The sequence below is a fragment of the Hyaena hyaena genome, unplaced genomic scaffold (assembly GCF_003009895.1).
Source record: "Hyaena hyaena isolate Hyena2069 unplaced genomic scaffold, ASM300989v1 scaffold_497, whole genome shotgun sequence".
NCBI classification, from domain to species: domain Eukaryota; kingdom Metazoa; phylum Chordata; class Mammalia; order Carnivora; family Hyaenidae; genus Hyaena; species Hyaena hyaena.
The window spans coordinates 943,350-966,031 of NW_024081130.1; the positions used below are offsets into that span (position 1 = coordinate 943,350).

General features: G+C 42.8%; 1 pseudogene; it reads left to right on the top strand.

The window, feature by feature from the left end:
* Positions 1–902: 902 nt before the first annotated feature.
* LOC120246995 lies at positions 903–4,892 on the top strand (annotated as a pseudogene).
* The last annotated feature ends 17,790 nt before the right edge of the window (positions 4,893–22,682 follow it).

Consider the following 22,682-nt stretch of genomic DNA (forward strand, 5'->3'; position numbering starts at 1 on the left):
GATGGAAAGAGAAAGAAATGGTTAATAATAGTCATTTTTGTTTGCTTTTCCTTAAAAAAAATTTTTTTTAATGTTTTATTTATTTCTGAGAGAGAGAGAGAGACAGCGTAGGCAGGGGAGGGTCGGAGAGAGAGGGAGACACAGAATCTGAAGACAGGCTCCAGGCTCTGAGCTAGATGTCAGCGCAGAGCCTGACGCGGGGCTCGAACCCACGAACCGTGAGATCAAGACCTGAGCCGAAGTTGGACGCCTAACTGACTGAGCCACCCAGGCGCCCCTTGTTTCTGCGTTGTAGTAGTAGTTGTTGTTGTTTGACTTTCGAACTAGGTTATGGGGATTCGAAAAGGAAAACCCTGAGGGGAGCAAAACGTAATATGTGCCATCAAAGAGATTAGTAAGAGCTGGAGGGAGAGGCTGACCCCACGTCTTCCTCCCCAGGAGAGTAGGGTCATCCCCGGAGGGTCATCCGGGATAAGGGGTTAGGAAGCAGAGGTGATCTTGGACACAACCGTGGAGGCAGCCAGAGGCTACATGAGAAAGGAACTGACTGGCAGAGGCACACATGAGAGCAGTCCCCACAGAGAGAGGCAGAGCGCCACACAGCCTCCTGCCCTGCCCGCAGCCAGTGGCTCCCCCGCAGAGGAGCGCCACAGAGTCCCGGATGTGGCTGACCTTTGACCCAAAACTGTCCTGTGCGCCCCCCTCTGTCACCATTCCAGGATACTGGGAAGCTCTTCCCTCACAAAATAGAGTGAGGGGCCTGAATTTACAGAGGGGGTAGTGATGTAGGAAAAAACAAGCACAGACAACAACAACAGCACCACCCAAAACGGAGACCAGCGTGTTGCAGGGCAGTGGGGGAAATAAACCGTAGTACCCACTTTATGTGACCGGTTGTGATTGTCATCAGCACGGGATTCCAATATCCTTTGCCCCGACGTTTGGAGTACAATCCAGGAGCGTTGAGAGGCACTTAGGCGGTCCGATGCTTTGACTGGGTAGCTTTAGGGCTCCAGTGGCATAAACACGGGTCACGTGGTTTTCCCTATAACTTTGGGGGTTTATTGGGCTTCGGTGCACCACACGGCTGGTTTTCACAGTGACGCGATTATCTTCTGAGGGGTGAGGTTGGGCTGGCAGCTTTCGGCCTTAGATTTTTAGCAAGCAGAGCCCCAGAGGATTTTGCCTTAGAAGCTAATGCCACTTTCATCCCCAGGCAAGCAGCTGTTTGTATGCAGGCGAGGCGGCAAGTGCCAGCCTTAGAAACAGCCAAGCCGAGCCCTGTGCTCAGTGAACAGAGGCAGCTGAGGCAAGGTTGTACTCAGAGGGAAAGAAGAATGTTTTCATATGTCAGCTTTTAGGTATAGGGAAGGGAATAACTTTTTTTATTGCGTGGCTGCAAATCTGTAGTCCAAGACTTTAAAAAGCAAAAGAAACTGTACTCTAAAATCATTTACGTGTGAAGTTCTAGCTTGAAAAGGGTGTGCCAGGCATAGCTAGGCAATGTTAGATCAGCCACGCAACTTCAGGTCCTCTTTTATAGTATTTTGAAAACCCAACAAGGACTGTTTCCAGGGATAGAGAGGGGCATGATATAATGAGAAAGCGGTCAACCCACTGAGAGGAGCTAACTATTCTAAATGGACATGAACCCAGTAACAGAGATTCAAAATCCATGAAGCAAATGCTCACCTGGCTAACGAAGATGCAGATTCACAATTCTAGTTGCAGATTTCAACGCACTTCTCCCAGTGATAGAGAAAAGAGACAGAAAATGAAGGAAGATCTAGAAGTCTTAAATAACATTATCAGTCAAGTTGACCTAACTGATGTTTAGAGAGTACATCATTCCAAAACGGAGGAATACACACTCTTTTCAAAACAGCAGAACACATGTTTTCAAACATGAAAGTCCTCAAGACTTTGAGTCATAAGTCTCCATAAATTTAAAAGCTCAAATTCATACAAGAGCAGTAAATTAGCACATTTCTAATTAGGAATTAATTAGAAATCAACAAGAGAAATATCTTTAAAAAAATTCCAAGTTAAAAGCATATTTTAAAAATAACACATGGGTCGAAGATCTTATAGAAAATTAATGTTTTTGGAGTGAATGAAATTGAGAGCACAATATATCAAATATTTTGGAATGCATTTAGAGCAGGGTTTAGAGGGAACTTCATGGCATTAAATGCTTTGACTATAAAAGAGAAATATTTCAAATAAAAAAACCTAACTTTCTCCTGTAAGAAACTAGAAAACGAGAACAAAATAATCTAAGTCAAAAAGAAGGAAGCAAACAGTAGAGAGAACATTGGAAATCCATAAAGTAGGACATAAACAATAGAGAAAAACAATGAAATCAAACGCTCCTGTAGGTTGAGTAACGGTTCCCCAAAGAAGTCCGTGTCTTAATCTCTGGGGCCTGGGAAGGTGTTACTTTACAGGTAAAAGGGATTTTGCAGATGTGGTATTTTAAGGATCTTGAACTGGAGAGATTGTTCTGGTTTACTGGGGTGGGCCCAGTGTAATCACAAGCATCCTTATTAGAGGGGGCAGGAGGGGATAAAAATAAGCTGCTACTGATGAATGCAATAACCTGCATGAATTGCAAAAGCATATGGTAAAGTGAATAAAGCCAGATCTATAAGATAATATACTCTATGATTCATTTATATATACTCTAGAAGAAAGAGAGCAGATCAGTGAATCCTGTGGGCTGTGGGTGCAGGGAGGCTCTTGACCTCCAAGAGACACAAAGGACATTTTTGCCTGGTGATGAGAAATGTTCTATGTTTTGATGGTCATGGTGGTTACATGACTATACATTTGTCAAACCTCATCAAACTCCTCCTTAAAAATGATGATTTTTTTTTTCCCTTTCTGGGCCCCTACTGCCCAGTGGTTCGCAGGAGGGCAGGCTGAGCCATGGGGAGGGCGTTCTGGGGGAGAGAAAGACGAGAGGCACTGTGGCAGGAGAAAGTGATGCATGTCCTTAGTTGTCAGCCAGGGACGAGCACTTGGCTGCTTTCACACCTGGCCGCCCACGACCACTGACCACTTGTCTGCAGAGATGTCAGCCACTGGTGCCTGGGGCTTTCTGGCCACCTGCCACCGGGTCCCCCAAAAAGTGGGGGAGCTCCTGCTGCCAGAGAAATTGAGGCTGTTGTACCGTCACCAGGCAGGTCCCCAAACAGGCTTTTTCTGGGCTCCAGTTACGAAATGAGGACCAATGTGTGCTGCATCAGCTGACATGGTCGCACCTGTAGACAAACTCTTTACAGCTCAATCTGCCATTTTGAGAGCTACAAGGTTTATTTGGTCAAGATACTCACTTGTAATTATTCCAAAAAACTGGAGTCTGTTTGCTGTTAATTTCTTTGTGGTGGCAGCAGAAACCTCTTAGCTCTTTCATATTTGGAGATATAACCAGAACTAAAAGCTAAAGCAAACAAATACAAGTTCCTGACCACCTGAACAATCTAGGTGTGGACATAACCACTGGGACCAATTTGATTTGTTATCTGGCTATTGATAAGGTGATATTAACTGTGCTAATGTTTGGAAAGCACACACAAAAAAATCAAACTGTCAACTGAGAGCTAATACTTGATACAGCAGAAAAATAAAGCAAGCTTTTAATTTAAAAATGGTGAATTTTATTGTATGTAAGTTATACTTCAGTAAGGTTGAAATAAAGTCTGCGGACCCTTTCTGAAGACAACTGGGGCAACAGCGCATTCAAATCGTACTCCACTGCTGCAGAACAAGGTGTAGAGGCTACTTGGAGCCTGGACGATTTGAAGCTGGGAAGATACGGGTCTTGAGGAGCACGTGGCAGGAGTCTTGCCTCTCGCTGGGCCCTGGGCACAGGTTTGGGAAGCGAGGCCAGCTTGCATTCAGGAGCCTGCTGAGAGAATTTTCCAGCTGAAACTAGTGTGAGATAAGGGAGAAAGCTTCCGGAGGAGGCAGGCTTCCTGGGTCTGAGTAATTTCAGAACAAGCCGTGGTGACAACCAGAGCTGTGACGCAGGACTTTGCTGCGCTGGGTGGAACCCACGTTCACCACGTTCGCCGCATTGGTGGGACTGGAAACACAGGGCTTGGAGGCAAATGGAAATCAAGATGTTTTCAAGTATGCTGGATTGGAAATAGAAGGCCATGAAATAAGGGCCGGTGCTTGGGACTGTCGCCATTGAAGATTTCTAAACTTTCTTCGAAGGGAGCCAAGTCTCACATTCAATCCTGTTAAGTGCTGAGACGGTACGGGTTCATGGCCTTCCCACCCCTCCCCCTAACATGGTGAAATATGGTGCCACAATGGCCACATGCTTCCAAGAAAGACATAGGATGACCAGCCTCATGGCAACCCTGCAGTCAAGGAGTCTGTCCATTCGGTGTATTTGTCCCCTCTCATATTTCACCGAATCTTTGCTATGGCCTTTGGCAACAGTAAGTAGAGGGTTCTGGGAATATAAAATTTTGCCTGAGATACCTGCTAACTGCTAAGGATTGACGTGTTTCTAAAACAAGTGGGTTTGGGTCTGGTACTTTGATAATCATTAGTATTCTCTTCGATCTCCTCAACAGTGAGGCGCATAGGAGGACAGCTGAAGGTTCTAACTCCTTACCTCAAGGTCGTTAGAGAATGATTTCTGTTCCCGTGGAAGGGAACTCACCTGCAGCTACTAAAAGAACCACAGTCCTGCCTGAATATGGGGATTCCTCTAGATGGACTCAGAAGGACTCAGAAGAATAAGAAATTAGGGAGGATGGAATTTGGGACTTACTTTCTTTTGGCTTTGAACACAAAGGCAAGATGGTTTGATTTTGGACTTTAATATTCAGGGAATTTGATTTTGAAGTTGTGATTTCAACCTGGGGAAATTTGTGATGGAGAAGGTTTATACTCAAATTTGGAATTTTTAAAAATTATTAACATATTATTGGTATATCTTTTTTCATGTTTGTTTGTTTATTTATTTATTTTGAGAGGGAGGGGGGAAGGGGCAGAGAGAGAGAGGAGAGAGAGAATCCCAAGCAGGCTTTTACACTATCAGCCAAGAGCCTGATGTGGGTCTCCATGCCACGAACTGCGAGATCACCACCTGAGCCCAAATCAAGAGACAGGCGCTTAGCCAACTACCCACCCAGGTGCCCCTGGAATATCTTAATGTTGCCATTTAGTTTCACTGAAGAATCTCTAATGAGCTCTTTTGGACAGTGTGGCTGGACCTAATTTAGGATGGGAAATAGAATAAGGAGTGTTCTAGTCAGTATGGCTTTGAGTTTTAAAATTGATGTTATGACCCACTATGTGGCTTTCTGGGGACAAAAATCATCACTGTGCATTAACAGTCCCTTGAAGGAATCGTGGGTTTTCTCAACCCAATGGGTTAAGAAAGAAAACAAAAAGCTAAGGAATGTTAGGAGGAAACTCTCCTTTCTCTTCTTGATTCCGATGCTTTTCAAGGTGGAGAACCACTATATTAGGGCATGATTCAACCCTTGGGAACTTGCTAGAAATGCAGATTCTTAGACCTCACTCAGATCCATGGAAGCAGAAACTCGTAAGTGGGCCCAGTAATGTGTTTATAACAAGACTTCCAGGTGATTCTGATACATGTTCAAGTTTGAGAAGCACAGCAGTGGAGAAACTATGCTGGTCCCTTGCCACTTGCTTGCCTATTCTTGGTGGGGGGGGGGGAGGGGGGGCAGGAGTGACCAATCAGATGAAGGAGTTTGAGAGAAGAAACTGGGTATGGGGGGCATTTCTGGCACTGCTTTCTTTAGTTCCTTCTGGCTTCTCCTTCTTTGGAAACTGCCTGCCTGTTTTGGCCTATTATCCCCACTATGCGGCAAGCCTGAAGGGCAGGCGCTGTCCTGTCCGAGGGGCTCAAAGCCTGGGAAGTTTAATTTAGGTAACAGTAGTAAGTTTATTTGCCTTTCATGCCCATGCTCCCAAGGCTATATTGTTAATAGTTGTTTTCCATCTGTTTGACTCCTGTGTTTATCTCTCAGTTGGTTCTGAACTTGGGCAGGGAAGAGGGACAATTTTGGGGGGGCAGTCCTAAACTAGGGAGCAGTTATGGCACATTTGCCATCCTTGAATTAGGCTAATTGGGCTGTTAAAAGCCTGCTCTGTGAAAGTGCTTGTGTGTATGCATAAGGAATGGGAAGCAAATTATTTCCCAGGTTCTGCTGTCTGAATGCTGTTGCTGCATTCTTACATGAATTCAGAGTCAAGGAAGAGATTATTATTCGCATTATAGGCTGGAGGCACTCCATCAGAAATTAATCAAGAATAAGAAGTGACACTACTAGGTATTTATCCAAGGGATACAGGGATACTTTTTCGAAGGGGCACATGTACTCCAATGTTTATAGCAGCGCTATCAACAATAGCCAAAGTATAGAAAGAGCCCAAATGTCCATTGATGGATGAATGGATAAAGAAGATGTGGTGTATATATAATATATACACACAATGGAGTATTACTCGGCAATCAAAAAGAATGAAATCTTGCCATTTGCAGCAACGTGGATGGAACTAGAGGGTATTATGCTAAGCAAAATTAGTCAGAGAAAGACAAATATTATATGACTTCACTCATATGAGGACTTTAAGACACAGAACAGATGAACAGAATGGAAAAGAAGCAAAAATAATATAAAAACAGGGAAGGGGACAAAACATAAGGGATTCTTAAATATGGAGAACAAACAGAGGGTTACTGGAGGTGTTGTGGGAGGGGGGATGGGCTAAATGGGTAAAGGGCATTAAGGAATCTACTCCTGAATTCACGGTTGCACTATATGCTAACTAACTTGAATGTAAATTAAAAAAACAAATTAAAAAAAAAGAATAAGAAGTGACAAAGACTTAAGGTAGTTCATTGTGTTGTCTGTTAGACTCGGATGTGCTCCCAAAAGTAGTGGCTTGTGTTGGCCTTTGGATTCTCTGTGGAAAATATATGCATTATACTACGACCTGTTGATGATCACTGATAATCAAGAGTCAGCCTCACTTAGAAGAGATCTGAGATGGAAGACATTTCCAAAACTGGATACAGATAAGCAGCTAGAAAACATCTCCAACTTGATTTCTAAGTTTTAAGATGGCAAACATGTACTACTCTTGATTTCGGCTCAAGCCATGATCTCACAGTTCATAGGTTTGAGCCCTGCTTCAGACTCTGCACTGGCAGTGTAGAGCCTGCTTGGGATTCTCTCTCTCTCTTCCTGTGCGTGCATGCTCTTTCTCTAAATAAATAAACTTAAAAAAAAAAAGATGGATTAAGTAAGAAGGCCAAAAGTGATGGCAAGATTCATCAACATTAACACCTAGAAACAGAATCAGATCAGAAATTTTTGACAGTCTATCTTTGGCTTTTAAATATGTTATTCTGATTGTATTCTCAAACTTCCTTTACTATCAGTTGTTGAGAACTTAAAAAGCTTGAAAGTCATTTTCTTTTCTTTTCCTCTTTTCTTTTTATTTGTAGATGATATAATTTTGAACCACAAATTATAATGTAACTGAGAAATTATTGCAAACTAAGAACATTTAGTGAGGTGCCTAGTTTCACAAATATATAATTAAAAATAACTTTCTATGTAAGAGCAGTAACCAATTAGAAAAATACAGTGAAGAAACCATTTATGAGAACAAAATTGTATAGAACTTACATGAAGAAAATTAGAAGAATTTACTTGGGAATATAATACTTTCATAAATGAAAAGGCATGTTTCTGGATGAGAAACAAAATTTGTAAAGTTAATGACTTTTCCTAAGTAGTTTATAAGATTAACCTTTTTTAAAAATATATTTTTTTAATGTTTTTTATTTATTTCTAGGAGAGAGAGAGAGAGAGACAGCGTGAGCAGGGGAGGGTCAGAGAGAGAGGGAGTCACAGACTGAAACAGGCTCCAGGCTCGAGCTGGCAGTCAGCACAGAGCCCGACGCGGGGCTCGAACCCACGAACCGCGAGATCATGACCTAAGCGAAAGTCGGACGCTTAACCGACTAAGCCACCCAGGCGCCCCAAGATTAACCTTTTTTAATCAAAATACTAATAATGTAAAACTTTAGAAAACATAAAAAGAGTAAAACTGATCAAGGGTCTTTAGAATAATATACCACACACTGGGTACTGGGAAGGCACAGGTGGCTGTGCCTCTGGGCAGACAAGTCAGGAAAGTCTGGATATCCGGAGGCCAAAGGGAACAAACACCTCCTACAATGGAAGACACTGGACTCCTGTCTCTCGTGGGGCAATGGGAGCTAGCCGCTGGGGAGAGTGTCTAAAAATAAAACAGAAAGTCATCTTATCTACAGAGATTAGGCCTCTATCTAGTCCACAGGGGCATTTAATCCATAATTTGCCTGCACATGTACAATGAAATACTATATATTTATCTATCTATCTGTCTATCTATCTATCTATATCTGCAATGAAATTACCTTTATTTATTTTTTAAATGTTTATTTCTGAGAGAGAGAGAGAGACAGCGTGAGCAGGGGAGGGTAAGAGAGAGAGGGAGACACAGAATCTGAAGCAGGCTTCAGGCTCTGAGCTAGCTGTCAGCACAGAGACCGATGCGGGGCTAGAACCCACGAACAGAGAGATCATGACCTAAGCAAAAGTAGGACGCTTAACCAACTAAGCCACCCAGGCGCCCCCTGAAATTACCTTTATTATTGTGACACTTGCAATTCAGCCAAATCAAATAATAATAATAATAATAATAATAATAATAATAATGGATAGAGGGGATAGATAAAATCCTGGACAGGATTTCTATGCCTTTTCAAGTGTTCTAGAATTTGATGACACTGTTACCTTCAGGGTAGTTTTCTCTTACTTACAGTTTCTAGGGAATTTTAAGTAATTGCTTCTCTTTATTCAAGATAAAGTGCTTTTTAAGAGGGGAAAAAAATGTTTCCCTAAGGCAACCAGGCCAGAGTTAAAAGAGAGAGCAGAAGGAGGGATGAGGGAAAATGTGTGTGTGTGTGTGTGTGTGTGTGTGTGTGTGTGTGTGTGTTGATGTGACAGAGTTGCTTAGATAAAATTAACTGAGTCTGAAAGCTGAAAAGTCCCAAGAAAAGTAAGGAGAGTGGCCTGGGAAGTCCTCCAGAAGAAATGTACAGAAGGCGAGTAAGAAAATTTGGTTGAGGGAGATAGATATGTAATTTCTTTTCCTTTCTTATGTTTATTTATTTATTTTTAAGAGAGACAGAATGCAAGCAGGGGAGGGGCAGAGAGAGAGGGAGACACAGAATCTGAAACAGGCTCCAGGCTCTGAGCTGTCAGCACAGAGCCCGATTTGGGGTTCAAACTCACAAACTGTGAGATCATGACCGGAGGTGAAGTTGGACGCCTAACTGACTGAGCCACTCAAGCACCCCTAAATACATAATTTCTGAAATTACTCCTAGACAGTGTTTACCCAGAACTATATCACTTGTTTAAAATTTTTTTAAATGTTTATTTTTATTTTGGGGAGAGAAAGAGACACAGAGTGAGAATGAGGCAGGGTCAGAGTGTACCTTCTTGATTTGGAAGAAAACTCTAGAAGTTTCCAGGAGGCTGGATGTTGGTGCTTTGCAAATGCATCCATTCATGCATATGAGAGCTCATAAGGTGAATGTTCATAACTAGAAGCATACAAACAAATTGATTTGCATATCAGTGAGACCAGCTAAGTTTTAGTAATGACAGTTCTTTGGAACCTGGGGTAGTTTTTGGAGGCAAATCAGAAGCTTCTAGATCGTTATGGTGCCTTGCAGCTACTACCGAATTTTTGGCCTGAGTTGACTTTCCCCTCTTTGTATGGGCCCAGCCAGCATGTTGGTGTTGGGGCAGTTAAAGCACGGGGGAAAGAACTCCTGCCTTTTTACAAATTGTTCATGAATTTTCAAGTGTGCCTGTTGGTCACTGATAGTGGCAGCTTCCTTAGACCTCCCACTGGATAATACTCTTGGACACGGTTGCTGGAGAGGCAGTAAATGAACTGGACTCCTTGTCTAGCATGTCAGATCAAAAGCAAACAGGCAGGGCTGTGCCAAGTTTAATTCACAAAATAGCCCCAAGGAAATGAATGCAAGTGTAAACCTGACGGCTCTCTGTGAGCATAGGAAGTCTCTATCTGTTCTGTGACGACATCTGCTGCAGAGCAAATCGTCCTGGAGCTGAAAACCAATTTGAGACAAGGCAGATATGCAGGGGTCAGCACTCAGGTAGGAGCTGTCTGTCATAGCAAAGTGTCAGAGAAAGCCTCAGCTGACAAGAGACCAGAGCCACCATGGGATTCATTTCTGAATTGCAAGGAGATAAGTATGAAATGCATATAACTTAGAGGGCTTCATAATTAGCAATCAAATTCCTTTTGTAAACAGAATATTGCATTCCTCCTTGCCAGGCTGTGCTTTTTGCTCAGCAAGTCTCACAGACCGGGTAGGTTCTGAGTCACTCAAATGAGCTTCCGGAGATGTTCCGAGGAAAGCCCTGAATCCAGCTGAAAGAGGGACAAACATGTTTAAATGGAAAATTGGATCCTCCTATCTGATGGCATCTGGCATTTCTAATTTGGCTTACTTATTTGCAAATAAAACTTTCTACAGAACTCTAACGGAGAAACTCAACAATAAGGTTTTGTATTTATTCCTGTGAATATCAGCAATGGTGAAAGTTCTTATCCCAAAGTTAATAAAGAGGAGCTATCCTGATTAATAACCTTAGGTACTTTCAAAGCCCCATGCGATTTCAGGAAATTTTGTGATAAATACAAATATATAGAGATAGAGCACCTTCTGCTGCATTTTGAGTCTAATCTGCCCTATCAGAGTCAAGGTTTTGGGACACTGAGGTGTCATTTTTATGAAGGTAAAATTGTCAGCAGTGCGTTAGTATTCAGGGTTAGCATCTATTCTGACCTTTTTCATTTTTTTCCTCCTCTACCTTTTGTATTATTATTCTACCTTCCTCACTCATTCTTGGGAGGCAGGCTTCCAGATCACTCTGATGATGAGTGGATGATTGATGGGGCCTGTCCCTTTGAGGATTATTTTGTCTTCTTCCTTTCCATCAACAAGTCCCTTTAGGTTTCAAATCATAGGCCTAGGGATAATCTCCCCACTCCCCATCTTTACCCCCTCTGAACATCTCTGGCTTCCAGCTTTGTACAAAAGCTAACACAAAATTGGCACAATCACTTTGTGAAACTCTTTGGCCCAGCAGTTCTAATTATTTATATTTATTTTTTTTAACATTTATATATTTTTAAGAAAGAAACAGAAGCAGAGCATGAGTGGAGTAGGGGCAGAGAGTGGGATGGGGTGGGGAGACACAGAATCTGAAGTAGGCTCCAGGCTCTGAGCTGCCAGCACAGAGCCTGACTCGGGGCTCGAACTCACCAACAGTGAGATCATGACCTGAGGTGAAGTAGGACGCTTAACCGACTGAGTCACCCAGGTGCCCCTTGGCCCAGCAGTTCCATCACGTGTGTGCCCAACCAAAACATGCACGTGTGCACAGAACCACGTATGAGCCGCCCATGCCGGTGCTCTTCAGAACAGTAAAAACCCTGGGGGTACCTGACTGGCTCAGTAGGAAGAGTGTGTGACTCTTAATCTCGGGTTGTGAGTTCAAGCCCCATGTTGGGTGTAGAGATTACTTAAATAAATAAAACTAAAAAAAAAAAGGAGAGTAAAAACCTGGAACTAACCCATCATAAGCAGTCAATTAAAAATTGTAGCATGTTTATAAGTAAGATACAGCAATGAGAATGAATCAACTGCAACTGAGAATGTGAATTACTTTCACAAAAATAATGTTAAGTCAAAGAATTCAACCACACACAAGAGTATATACTGTGTGTGTATTTCAAAAATAGACAAAACTAATTTATGGTGTTGGAAGTCAGGGTAGTAGGCGCAGGAGTCAGACAATAGGGGTGGCAGTCTGGTAGTAGGGGTGGGGCCAGATAGAAAGGAGGTCAAATAATAGGGGCAGGGTGGGATAGTAGGGTTGGGGGTCAGATAGTAAAGGGGAGGGTAAGCTAGTGACAGGAAGGAGACAATGCCAGGGCTTCTAGGATACCAAGATGGGGGTGCCTGGGTGGCTCAGTTGGTTAAGCATGGGACTCTTGGTTTCTACTTAGTTCATGATGATCTCATGTTCGAGCCCCACATCAGGCTCTGTGCTGACAGCGTGGAGCCTGCTTGGGATTCTCTGTCTGCCTGTCCCTCTCTCTCTTTCTCTCAAAATACATAAACACTGGATGCCAAGATGATCTGTTACTTGATCTAAGTGCGGGTTATATTGTTGCGTTCACTGTGTATAATTTTCCATTTGTATGTTATATTACGTAAAATATCTTTTACTGTAAAAGAAAATAACCAAATACTGAAAATCATTCTGAGATACATTCATCTTTTTCAAAAATGTAAACTTTTCTATACAAAACTTGACCAAACAGCAAACTCAGTTCCATCACTGAACAAGCTCTCCTTGGCTATTATCTCAGTAGTCACTGGTAGGGCTTTGCACTTAGCTAAAAGCATTTCTAAATTGGTAAGGGTAATACCTACAAAAACTCAACAAGTATTTGAGAGCCTATTGTGTGCCAGGCATTGTGTCCGTTATGGGAGTTAGAACAATGGATAAAACCCAGTCCTACCTCAGAGAAATCCTTGTCTATTCTACTTCTAGACTTCCCTACTCTACTGCCTTGCTCACCCACATCCCACACTGTCCCCATCCCACATCGTCTGTTGAGCCACCATGTTTCTCTCCTTCTTCTCGTTTCTTCTGTGAATACACCAACTTCCACTCATGGGACCATACTTTGATGGAGTTGAAATTGCTAGGGCACTGAGGCAAGAAGCCAACGAAGAACTGGATTTCAGATGTTGCTGGTCATATACCCCCACCCATCTCCCAGATACATGGATCCCACCATCATGGCTCCTGTCTGGGTACTCATTACTAACACTAAGCTGGTACCCGAAAACTCAGTTCATACATGTACAACTCTGGATGCTGTATTAGCCTTTCATGTTGCTATATGACCAGTTAACACACCAAAGTAATTTGAAGAATTACATCCAAGTGGCAGAAAACACTCAGCCATCATGCAGATGTGCTCACTAGTAAAGTAAGAATTTCTCAAAAACATGCCTGTTTAGATGCTGAGGTACCCTAGCTTGGTGGTTCGAACCCTGGAGCCCTTGGATCCCCAGATAGTAACCATGTCCTTAAATTATTTGTAGTATGTTAAGAAGCCTCCCAAAAATTGCACACATACCCACAATAAGGTTTACAGGTAAGGCAAAAGGTGAATTTTTATGTTTGATTAGAAATAGATAACTTTGTGTGGTATACTTACCTATAGCATATTGATTACAGGTTCTGATGGGCAGTTTTCTGTGACTTTAATGCATGAAAATCAGTAAACAAATTAATAATTACTTAACAGATGGAGTTTCTCTGAAAGATCAGTTTCAGTGTGTGTGTGTGTGTGTGTGTGTGTGTGTGTGTGTGTGTGTGTGTGTGGGTTGTCCCTGGGGTTAATAAAATAATAAAATGGCTTCCTGCTAGTGAGAAATTTGGCAGCTACTGATCTAGTTTAAGGTGTCTTGCCCTTCTGTAGGGCCAGCAGAGGGCGCTGGAATTAAATTATTCCCTTTTAAGTCATTCTTGTTTCAAGGTCACAAGCTAACAAAGGAGAAGACGGCTAGGCTAGGATGAAGGAGGAGGCCCCTGAAGATTGGAGAGTGACCACGCGGGGATAGCAAGTCCATTTCATGGGAGAGCTTTTAAGAAGTAGGGGATGTAAGACACAATAAGGAAGGAACAGTTTCTTGGTGGCGGTTGTTTTTGCTATGGTCAATAATTGCCCACAAATTTTCAGAAATAGACCCTCCCCGGTGTCTGTCCATTTAAGGCATGGTTCAATGGATAAGTCCTCCTCTGACCTCCTGAAGCGTCATTGTCATCAAAGGGAGCAGAGGTCTGAACATGTGAAGTTGTCTTAGTATTTCTGGGCTTGTTTCTTCTTCCTCCTCTCCTTAGTCTTCCTCCACGGGTGATCCTGGCAGATTAGTTTGGGCATTAGTAAGTAGGAAAGGAAGGTTCTTTTTGATCAAGAGTTATAAATCTCCTACTACTTCCTGCCTACAATGTACAAGGAAGGGACTTTTTGCTCTCTCATCCTGAAGGAGGCTCTGCCACAGGGAGCAATGTCATCAGGGCAGTCTGGACTCCATCGTTTCATTTCCTCTATATGACTGATTATCTCCTTCTGGAAAAACTGAGCATGGGTCATCTCGTCTCACTGCTTTTTATAACTACACATTCTACTGATTACTATTCTACAGATTCATATCGAGTTTCATTAGGGCACTTAACCTGCATAATTATAAGAATCCTTGTACTCATCATTTCTTCACATTTTAAATGCTCCCACAGTGTTGAAATTTGTTTACTACAGCTGGATACTTGACTTTCAAGCTGACTATGTTTATTCGAACTTTTAACGTGACTTTTTAAAATAAGTACTCGCTGACTGGAACTGTAACTCTTGTGTTCTGAGTCCATGGAAGAGAACCAGAGTGGACAAGATCAGTGGGGGTAGTCTATAATGCTTCCTATCCCATCCCTAACCACAGGCATCTTCCTCACATGTGAACTCTTCCAATGATGGGGTGAGGGAAGGTGCTCTAACTCACAGAGAGGAATTTCTGGTCATGTTATATTAGATAGAAATCTGCTTCTTTGGATTGTCCAACAATAGATGCAAGTCCTGATCTTCCATTCAATTGTCCAAATGTTTGAAAACCATTGTCCAATTTTCTAATTTTCTCTTTCCTGAAGGCTGAACATTTCCAAGACCTTTAGGAATGTCCCCTATGCCATGAAACTTTTTTAGCTTCTTTGTCATTATGACTGAAAGTTTATATATATATATATATTTATCAGAGAGGGAGAGAGAGAATCCCAAGCATCGAGCCCAGGTTGGGGCTTGATCTCATGAACAATGAGATCATGACCTAAGCTGAAATCAAGAGTGGGGTGCTTACCCTTAGCCACACAGGTGCCTCAGCATATGTCAATTTTTAAAAAATGTTTGTTTGTTTTTGAGAGAGAGAGGCAGACAGAACATGAGTTGGGGTGGGGCAGAGAGAGAGGGAGACACAGAATATGAAACAAGCTTCAGGCTCTGAGTTGTCAGCACAGAGCCCGATGAAGGACTCGAACCTGGATCAGTGAGATCATGACCTGAGCTGAAGACAGAGGCCCAACTGACTGAGCAACCCAGGCATCCCAGCATATGTCAATTTTATGCTTAAAATATTCCGATAGCTTCCAGGATTCCAGACTTTTAGTTTAGCCCCAAGGCTCTCCATGATTTGATGCTTACCTCATCTCAAGTTCCTCCCCAGAGGACATCCTGTGTTCAGTCATTTTAATACTTCCCTGAATGCATCATGCAGCCTTGCACCTATGTCACCTAATAGAAATTGTTTCCTCTGCCTGCCTGGTATTAGTCTTCTCTCTGAGCTGTTTCCTCCCTTGTGTTAACAACACTACTGGTTGTCTTTCTCCAGAAAGTTTCTCCACAGCCTCCCTTTGATCCACCTCCCTCAATTTTGAGACCCCTGATTTTTCTTTTAAAGATTTTTATTTTTAAGTCATCTCTACACCCAATATGGGGCTTGAACTCACAACCTTGAGATCAAGAGTCATATGTTCTGACTGAGCCAGCCAGGTGCCCCAAGGCCCCTGATTTTTCCTTCAGTGACATTACAGGATAATCTATGCCATATCCAGTGTCATAAAGTACTGTGGTGTTGGTTACCCATCTGATACCCAACATCTTTTGGGGGAGCAGGGATCTGGCATGCATTAATAAGTATACAAATAAGCTCAATTGTTCTCACCAAATATTTGAACATCTTTTGTTATTCAAAAAAATTTATCCTTAGACCTCGAGGAAAGAATAAATATTAAGGTACAAAAGTTACAGAGAGGCCAATTTTTGGTTATTTTGAAGAATTTCTAACAGAGCTCTCTTCAGATCAGCTGTTGATGAGCTGGAGAAGTTAGGTAAAGGCTGGATTGAATCCCGTGGGGGTGTTATCAGGAGGCTCAGCATCAGATGAGGACTGGACTGTGTGGCTGTCTTTGTGCTGGCCACCAGTATTCTGCCTCTCCTGTCGGGCACACAGAGAATTACACTTCCTGTTCTCTTTGAAGCTGGGCACCCATGTGTAATTGTTTTTGGCCAGAGAAACACCTACAGAAGTGATGTGGGTCACCTCCAAGCCGATTCCCACTGCTTTAGTCATCACAGAAGTAATATCGAGGTGTCGCCTCAGTTAGCCTGAGGCCTGAGTGACTCCAGGGAGCAGAGCCCCTCGGTTGACCTGTGTTAGACATTCAGTGGGAATGAGAAATCAGTTCTGCTGTACAAGGCCATACGTGAATACTGTGGGGAGGAAGGCCAAGACAGAAGGTAGATTCTCACCTCTGGATCTTGGCCCAGGCCTGTGAGCTTACAAGGAAACTTGCTGTTTCAGGAAAGTTGTGGTCTGAGATCTCTTTGTCAAGTTGAGACCAGCAGACCCTATTCAGCAGGGCACCATGTGCCAGACAAAGTCTATCACCTAGAGATGGATGAAGGTGCAGGCTCCCGCACCTTGACTCGAGAACTAGCGTCAAGAGCCTGGGGGTCAGAGGACTCTGCCAGGTGTGTGACTTTGGGCAGGTCACTTAGTTTGGCTACAGCTTGGCTTCCTCATAGATAAAGATTAGGAAAACATTCCTTCTGCCTCAAAGGAATTTTATGGCAATCAGGAGATAATGCACCCAGAAGTGCTTTGTAAATTGAAAATCACTAATCAGATATAGGAGACTATCGCTCTTGTTCTTCCATTAATATTCTCAGCCTCTGTCTGTTTTGTCGGCCTTTCCTGCTTGCATATGCCTGAGGTGATCTTTAGATACAAGGTAAAGAGAGTGTTGGTAAGCTCTTTCACTTAACAGTGCCCTCACGTACACAGGCCCGCCCTGTCTGCCCTGTTACCAGCCTCCCTGGAGAAATTTCCTTCTTGGTTCGAATAACCCAAACTTCACAAAGTGCGCATATTTCTTAAAACATTTTCGGCTGATGTTTACATTTAAAAAATTATATATTCCACCCCGCTAAATGAGTACATCATGTTTAATGAAATGACAGGAAGGAGAAGTCCTTTATTTTTATTTATTTATTTTTTTTAAAGTTTTTTTTTTAAATGTTTTATTTATTTCTAGGAGAGAGAGAGACAGCGTGAGCAGGGGAGGGTTAGAGAGAGAGGGAGTCACAGACTGAAACAGGCTCCAGGCTCTGAGCTGACAGTCAGCACAGGGCCCGACGCGGGGCTCGAACCCACGAACCGCGAGATCATGACCTAAGCGAAAGTCGGACGCTTAACCGACTAAGCCACCCAGGCGCCCCTTTTATTTTTAAATGTTTATTTATTTTTGAGAGACAGAGACAGAATGCTAGTGGGGGAAGGGTAGAGAGAGAGAGGGACAGAGGCTCTGTGCTGACAGCAGAGGGCCCAATAGGGGCTTGAACTTACAAACTGACCTGAGCCAAAGTTTGATGCTTAACTGATCGAGCCACCCTGGTGCTCCTAACGAGAAGTCTTGAGTTAACATTCCAAATGTACTTGGCAGAACACCAGAATTACATGTATAGATGTTTTGGAACAGCCTTGTCACAGAGAGGCCAAGTCACCAGTTATATACAACTACAACTTGTCAGCAACCTCATTAACCATTTGGTGATGGGTGGTGACGTTTTATGCTTTTTCCATTCTGTGAGAGTTTGTGATTTATAATATGGGTGTTTTAGGAAAATGAATGGGCATTTTAGTTCAGGTATACTGCTAAGTTTTCCATTTAAAAATAATAATAAGGGCCTCTGCATTAGTATGTTCTTGCAGAAAAAAAAATCATAGATTACTGATTGTAAGCACGAGAAACATGCACTGTTATTTGATTTTGAGCCTCCCCATTTGCAAGCCTCCCCCATTTGCAAGGGGAAGATACAAGGCTCACAAGAGATTAGAATTTTCCCCAGTGTCCCACAGCTTCTTGTGAGGACTAAATCCTAACCCACGGTGACTTGTCTCTGCTTACAGCTTGATCTACTGTCCCTCCCAACCTTCCTGGGCTCGGCCCGTGTCCTCCTCTCAAGTGATCTCGACATGATATCCTGATTCCTAGTCAGCTCCAGCTGCTTTAACAAATTACCATAGACTGGGTGGCTTAAACAACACACATTTATTCTGCACAGTTCTAGAGGCTGGCAGTCTGAGGTTACAGTGCCAGTACAGTCAGTTTTTTGCTGAGGGCTCTCTTCTTGGTTTGCAGATGTGTTTTCAAATGGGGAGACATTTTTCTCTTCTTATAAGGACACCAGTCCCATTATGGGGACTCCATACTCATGACCTCATTTAAACCTAGTACCTCCCAAAGGCCCCACCTCCTAATACCATCGTACTGAAGGGTAGGGTTTCCACATATGAATTTGGGCAGGGAGGAGGACACAAACACACGATAGCCTTTTATTTGCCAAGATATCAGCCAAATTCCCTTTAGTAGCATTTTCTCTGGCTTTCATCCTGTGTTTAAGCCTGAATCCTCACATTGATTCATCATTGGGAGGTAGTAGAAATTACGGAAAATCACATTAACCAGAAGGATGAAATATCATGTCTGAGAGAATATTTGTGGGAAAGAGAAACACAATCAACTAATTTAAACAAAGAAATTAAAAAAAAAAAAAAGGAGGGTTGTTGGAAAGATAAAGCAATTGCTACATTATTTGTGGGTTAGAAGTATAGCCAGGGCTTTAAAGGGTGCAAAGCAGGACCAGTTGGCCAGGCAGCGGCTGCCATCTGTGTTCTTTTGGGGCCATCTAGTCTCTCACCTTTGCATGCCTCTGGGCAAATGCTCCTTTCTTTCTTTCTTTTTTCTTTTTCCTTTCTTTCATTTTTTTTTTTTTTTTTGGATGGCAATATTGACGTTATGAGCTGACTTTCTTTTTCTTTTCCTTTCTTTCTTTCTTTTTTTACAAATAGTTTATTGTCAAGTTGGTTTCCATATAACACCCAGTGCTCCTCCCAACAAGTGCCCTCCTCCATGCCCATCTCCCCCTTCTCCTCTCTCCCACCCCCATCAGCCCTCAGTTCTCAGCATTCAAGAGTCTCTCATAGTTTGCCTCCCTCCCTCTCCCCAACTATTTTTCCCCTTTTCCTCCCCCATGGTTGTCCGTTAAGATCCTTCTGATCCACCTATAAGTGAAAGTATATGGTGTCTGTCCTTCTCTACCTGACTTATTTCGCTCAGCATAACACCCTCAAGTTCGATCCATGTTGCTACACATGGCCAGATTTCATTCTTTCTCATTGCCATGTAGTATTCCATTGTATAGATAAACCACATCTTCTTGATCCATTCATCAGTTGAGGGACACCTAGGCTCTTTCCATGATTTGGCTATTGTTGAGAGTGCTACTATGAACATTGGGGTACACGTGCCCCTATGCATTAGCACTCCCATATCCCTTGGGTAAATTCCTAGCAGTGCTATTGCTGGGTCATAGGGTAGTTCTGTTGTTAATTTTTTTGAGGCACCTTCACACTGTTTTCCAGAGGGGCTGCACCAGTTTACATTCCCACCAACAGTGTAGGAGGGTGCCCGTTTCTCCACATCCTCGCCAGCATCTAGAGTCTCCTGATTTGTTCATTTTAGCCACTCTGACCAGTGTGAGATGGTTTCTCAGTGTGTTTTTGATCTGCGTTTCCCTGATGATGATGAGGGACGCTGAGCATCATTTCATGTGTCTGTGGGCCATCTGGATGTCCTCTTTGGAGAAGTGTCTGTTTATGTCTTCTGCCCATTTCTTCACTGGATTATTTGTTTTTAGGGTGTGGAGTTTGGTGAGTTCCTTATAGATTTTGGATACTAGCCCTTTATCTGGTATGTCATTTGCAACTATCTTTTCCCATTCTGTTGGTTGTCTATTAGCTTTATTGATTGTTTCCTTTGCCGTGCAGAAGCTTTTTATCTTGATGATGTCTCATTAGTTCATTTTTGCTCTTGATTCCCTTGCCTTTGGGAATGTGTCAAATAAGAAATTGCTGTGGTTGAGGTCAAGGAGGTTGTTTCTTGCTTCCTTCTCTAGGGTTTTGATGGTTTCCTTTCTCACATTCAGGTTCTTCATCCATATTGAGTTTATTTTTGTGTGTGGTGTGAGAAAATGATCTAGTTTCATTCTTCTGCATGTTGCTGTCCAGTTTTCCCAGCACCATCTGTTAAAGAAGCTGTCTATTTTCCATTGGATACTCTTTCCCGCTTTGTCAAAGATTAATTGGCCATGCATTTGTGGATCCAATTCTGGGTTCTCTATTCTATTCCATTGGTCTATGTGTCTGTTTTTGTGCCAATACCATACTCTCTTGATGATGACAGCTTTGTAGTAGAGGCTAAAGTCTGGGATGGTGATACCTCCCATTTTGGTTTTCTTCTTCAATATTACTTTGGCTATTCGGGGTGTTTTGTGGTTCCATACAAATTTTAGGATAGTTTGTTCTAGCTTTGAGAAGTATGCTGGTGCAATTTTGATTTGAATTGCATTGAATGTGTAGATTGCTTTGGGTAGTAGTGACATTTTAACAATATTTATTCTTCTGATCCATGGGCATGGAATATTTTTCCATTTCTTTGTGTCTTCTTCAGTTTCCTTCATAAGTTTTCTATAGTTTTCATCATACAGATCTCTCATATCTTTGGTTAGGTTTATTCCGAGGTATTTTATTTTTTTTTGTGCAATTGTGAATGGGATCAGTTTCTTGATTTCTCTTTCTGTTGCTTCATTATTGGTGTATAAAAATGCAACCGATTTCCGTACATTGATTTTTGTACCCTGCAACTTTGCTGAATTCATGGATCAGTTCTAGTAGGCTTCTGGTGGAGTCTGCCAGGTCTTCTATGTAGAGTATCATGCTGTCTGCGAAAAGTGAAAGTTTGCAAATGCTCCTTTCATCCCCCTCTTTGCTACCGGCGTTTTTTCTTCCCTTTGACCTCAGGTTATGTATGGCCCCTCTAGCCTTCCCTTTAAGATTCCCCAACAGGGGCACCAGGGAGGCTCAGTTGGTTGAGCATGGGACTTCAGCTCAGGTCATGATCTCGCGGTTTATGAGTTTGAGCCTCACATCGGGCTTGTTGTCAGCCTGTCAGCATAGAGCTTGTTTCAGATCTTCTTTCTCCCTCTCTATCTGCCCCTCTCCCACTTACGTGCTCTCTCTCAAAAAACTTAAAAAAACAAAAACAAAATTAAAGAAAAAAACGTTACTTCCCCAACAGAGTGTCATAATGGCCTTTGTGCACCCATTCCAAATTCTTGGGAGGTAGAAGAAGCCCAGTGATGTTACTTGGGTCAGATGGTCACTCTGATTTGATCAGCTATCACTGAAGAAGGAATTATAGGTAACCAAAGACTGCAGGGCTCCATCTCTGCCAGGAGGTAGGGGTAGACACACAGAAGGTAGAGATTTGGCTGAACAGACAAGCCCCTAAACCAAAAAATTATAAACACATTTCAGATTAGCCTCTTGGCTCTAGGGGCGAGGTGGGGAATGGAGAAAGGAAATTAAAAAAGGAAGAAAAAAAAAAGACAGTCATGGCCTTTCATCATACGTCTGTGTGTGGACAGATATGGATATTTATGCACATTTAAAAGCACATCCTTCTCCCCTCCTTACCTCGCTGCCTTTCCTTAAACCAGTTTCACTGTCTCAGGTAGAGGGTTTCAGGGTGGATGTCAGTGTCTTGAAGTGCCAGTGAGCCAGATGAAGAGAGAGCAGAGTCAAGCTAAAATGGTGTAAGGTGAGATCTGAAATGCAGGGCCTTGTCTTGTCTTGTCCGCTGCCCTGTTCTCTCAGTCCCCGGTGCCAGAAAGGGGCCTAGCAGATAGTCTTTAACGAATGAATGAGCGCAGCCCAAATAGTTCATCACAACAAGGATGATGACCAGAGCTAAAATTAGAACACCAGCAGTCAGTCCCCCACAGATGCCCTGTTTGCCAACCCTCCCACCCACCCCACCCCCCGCCCCATGCCATAGTTGAGGGGAAAGTCGGAGAGGAAGTGAGGACAGATTGTACTTGGGGAGACAGGGGCAGGGCAGAAATGATGATGATATCTTTTTTTTTTTTTTAATTTTTTATTTATTTCTAGGAGAGAGAGAGAGAGACAGCGTGAGCAGGGGAGGGTCAGAGAGAGAGAGGGAGTCACAGAATCCGAAACAGGCTCCAGGCTCTGAGCTGGCAGTCAGCACAGAGCCCGACGCGGGCCTCGAACCCACGAACCGCGAGATCATGACCTAAGCGAAAGTCGGACGCTTAACCGACTAAGCCACCCAGGCGCCCCTGATGATGATATCTTTAATCTTATATTAAAGTTGCTTCAATACTTGTTCATCTCTTGTTCCACCTGTAAGCTTCTTAAGGGCCAGAACAGCATCTGGCTCGTTTATCTATCCTCCTAGCCCCGAATAACATCATGTTTTCATGTACAGCTGGCATTCAACAAATATTGGTTGAATGAATAAATACATGAAAATTTTAGG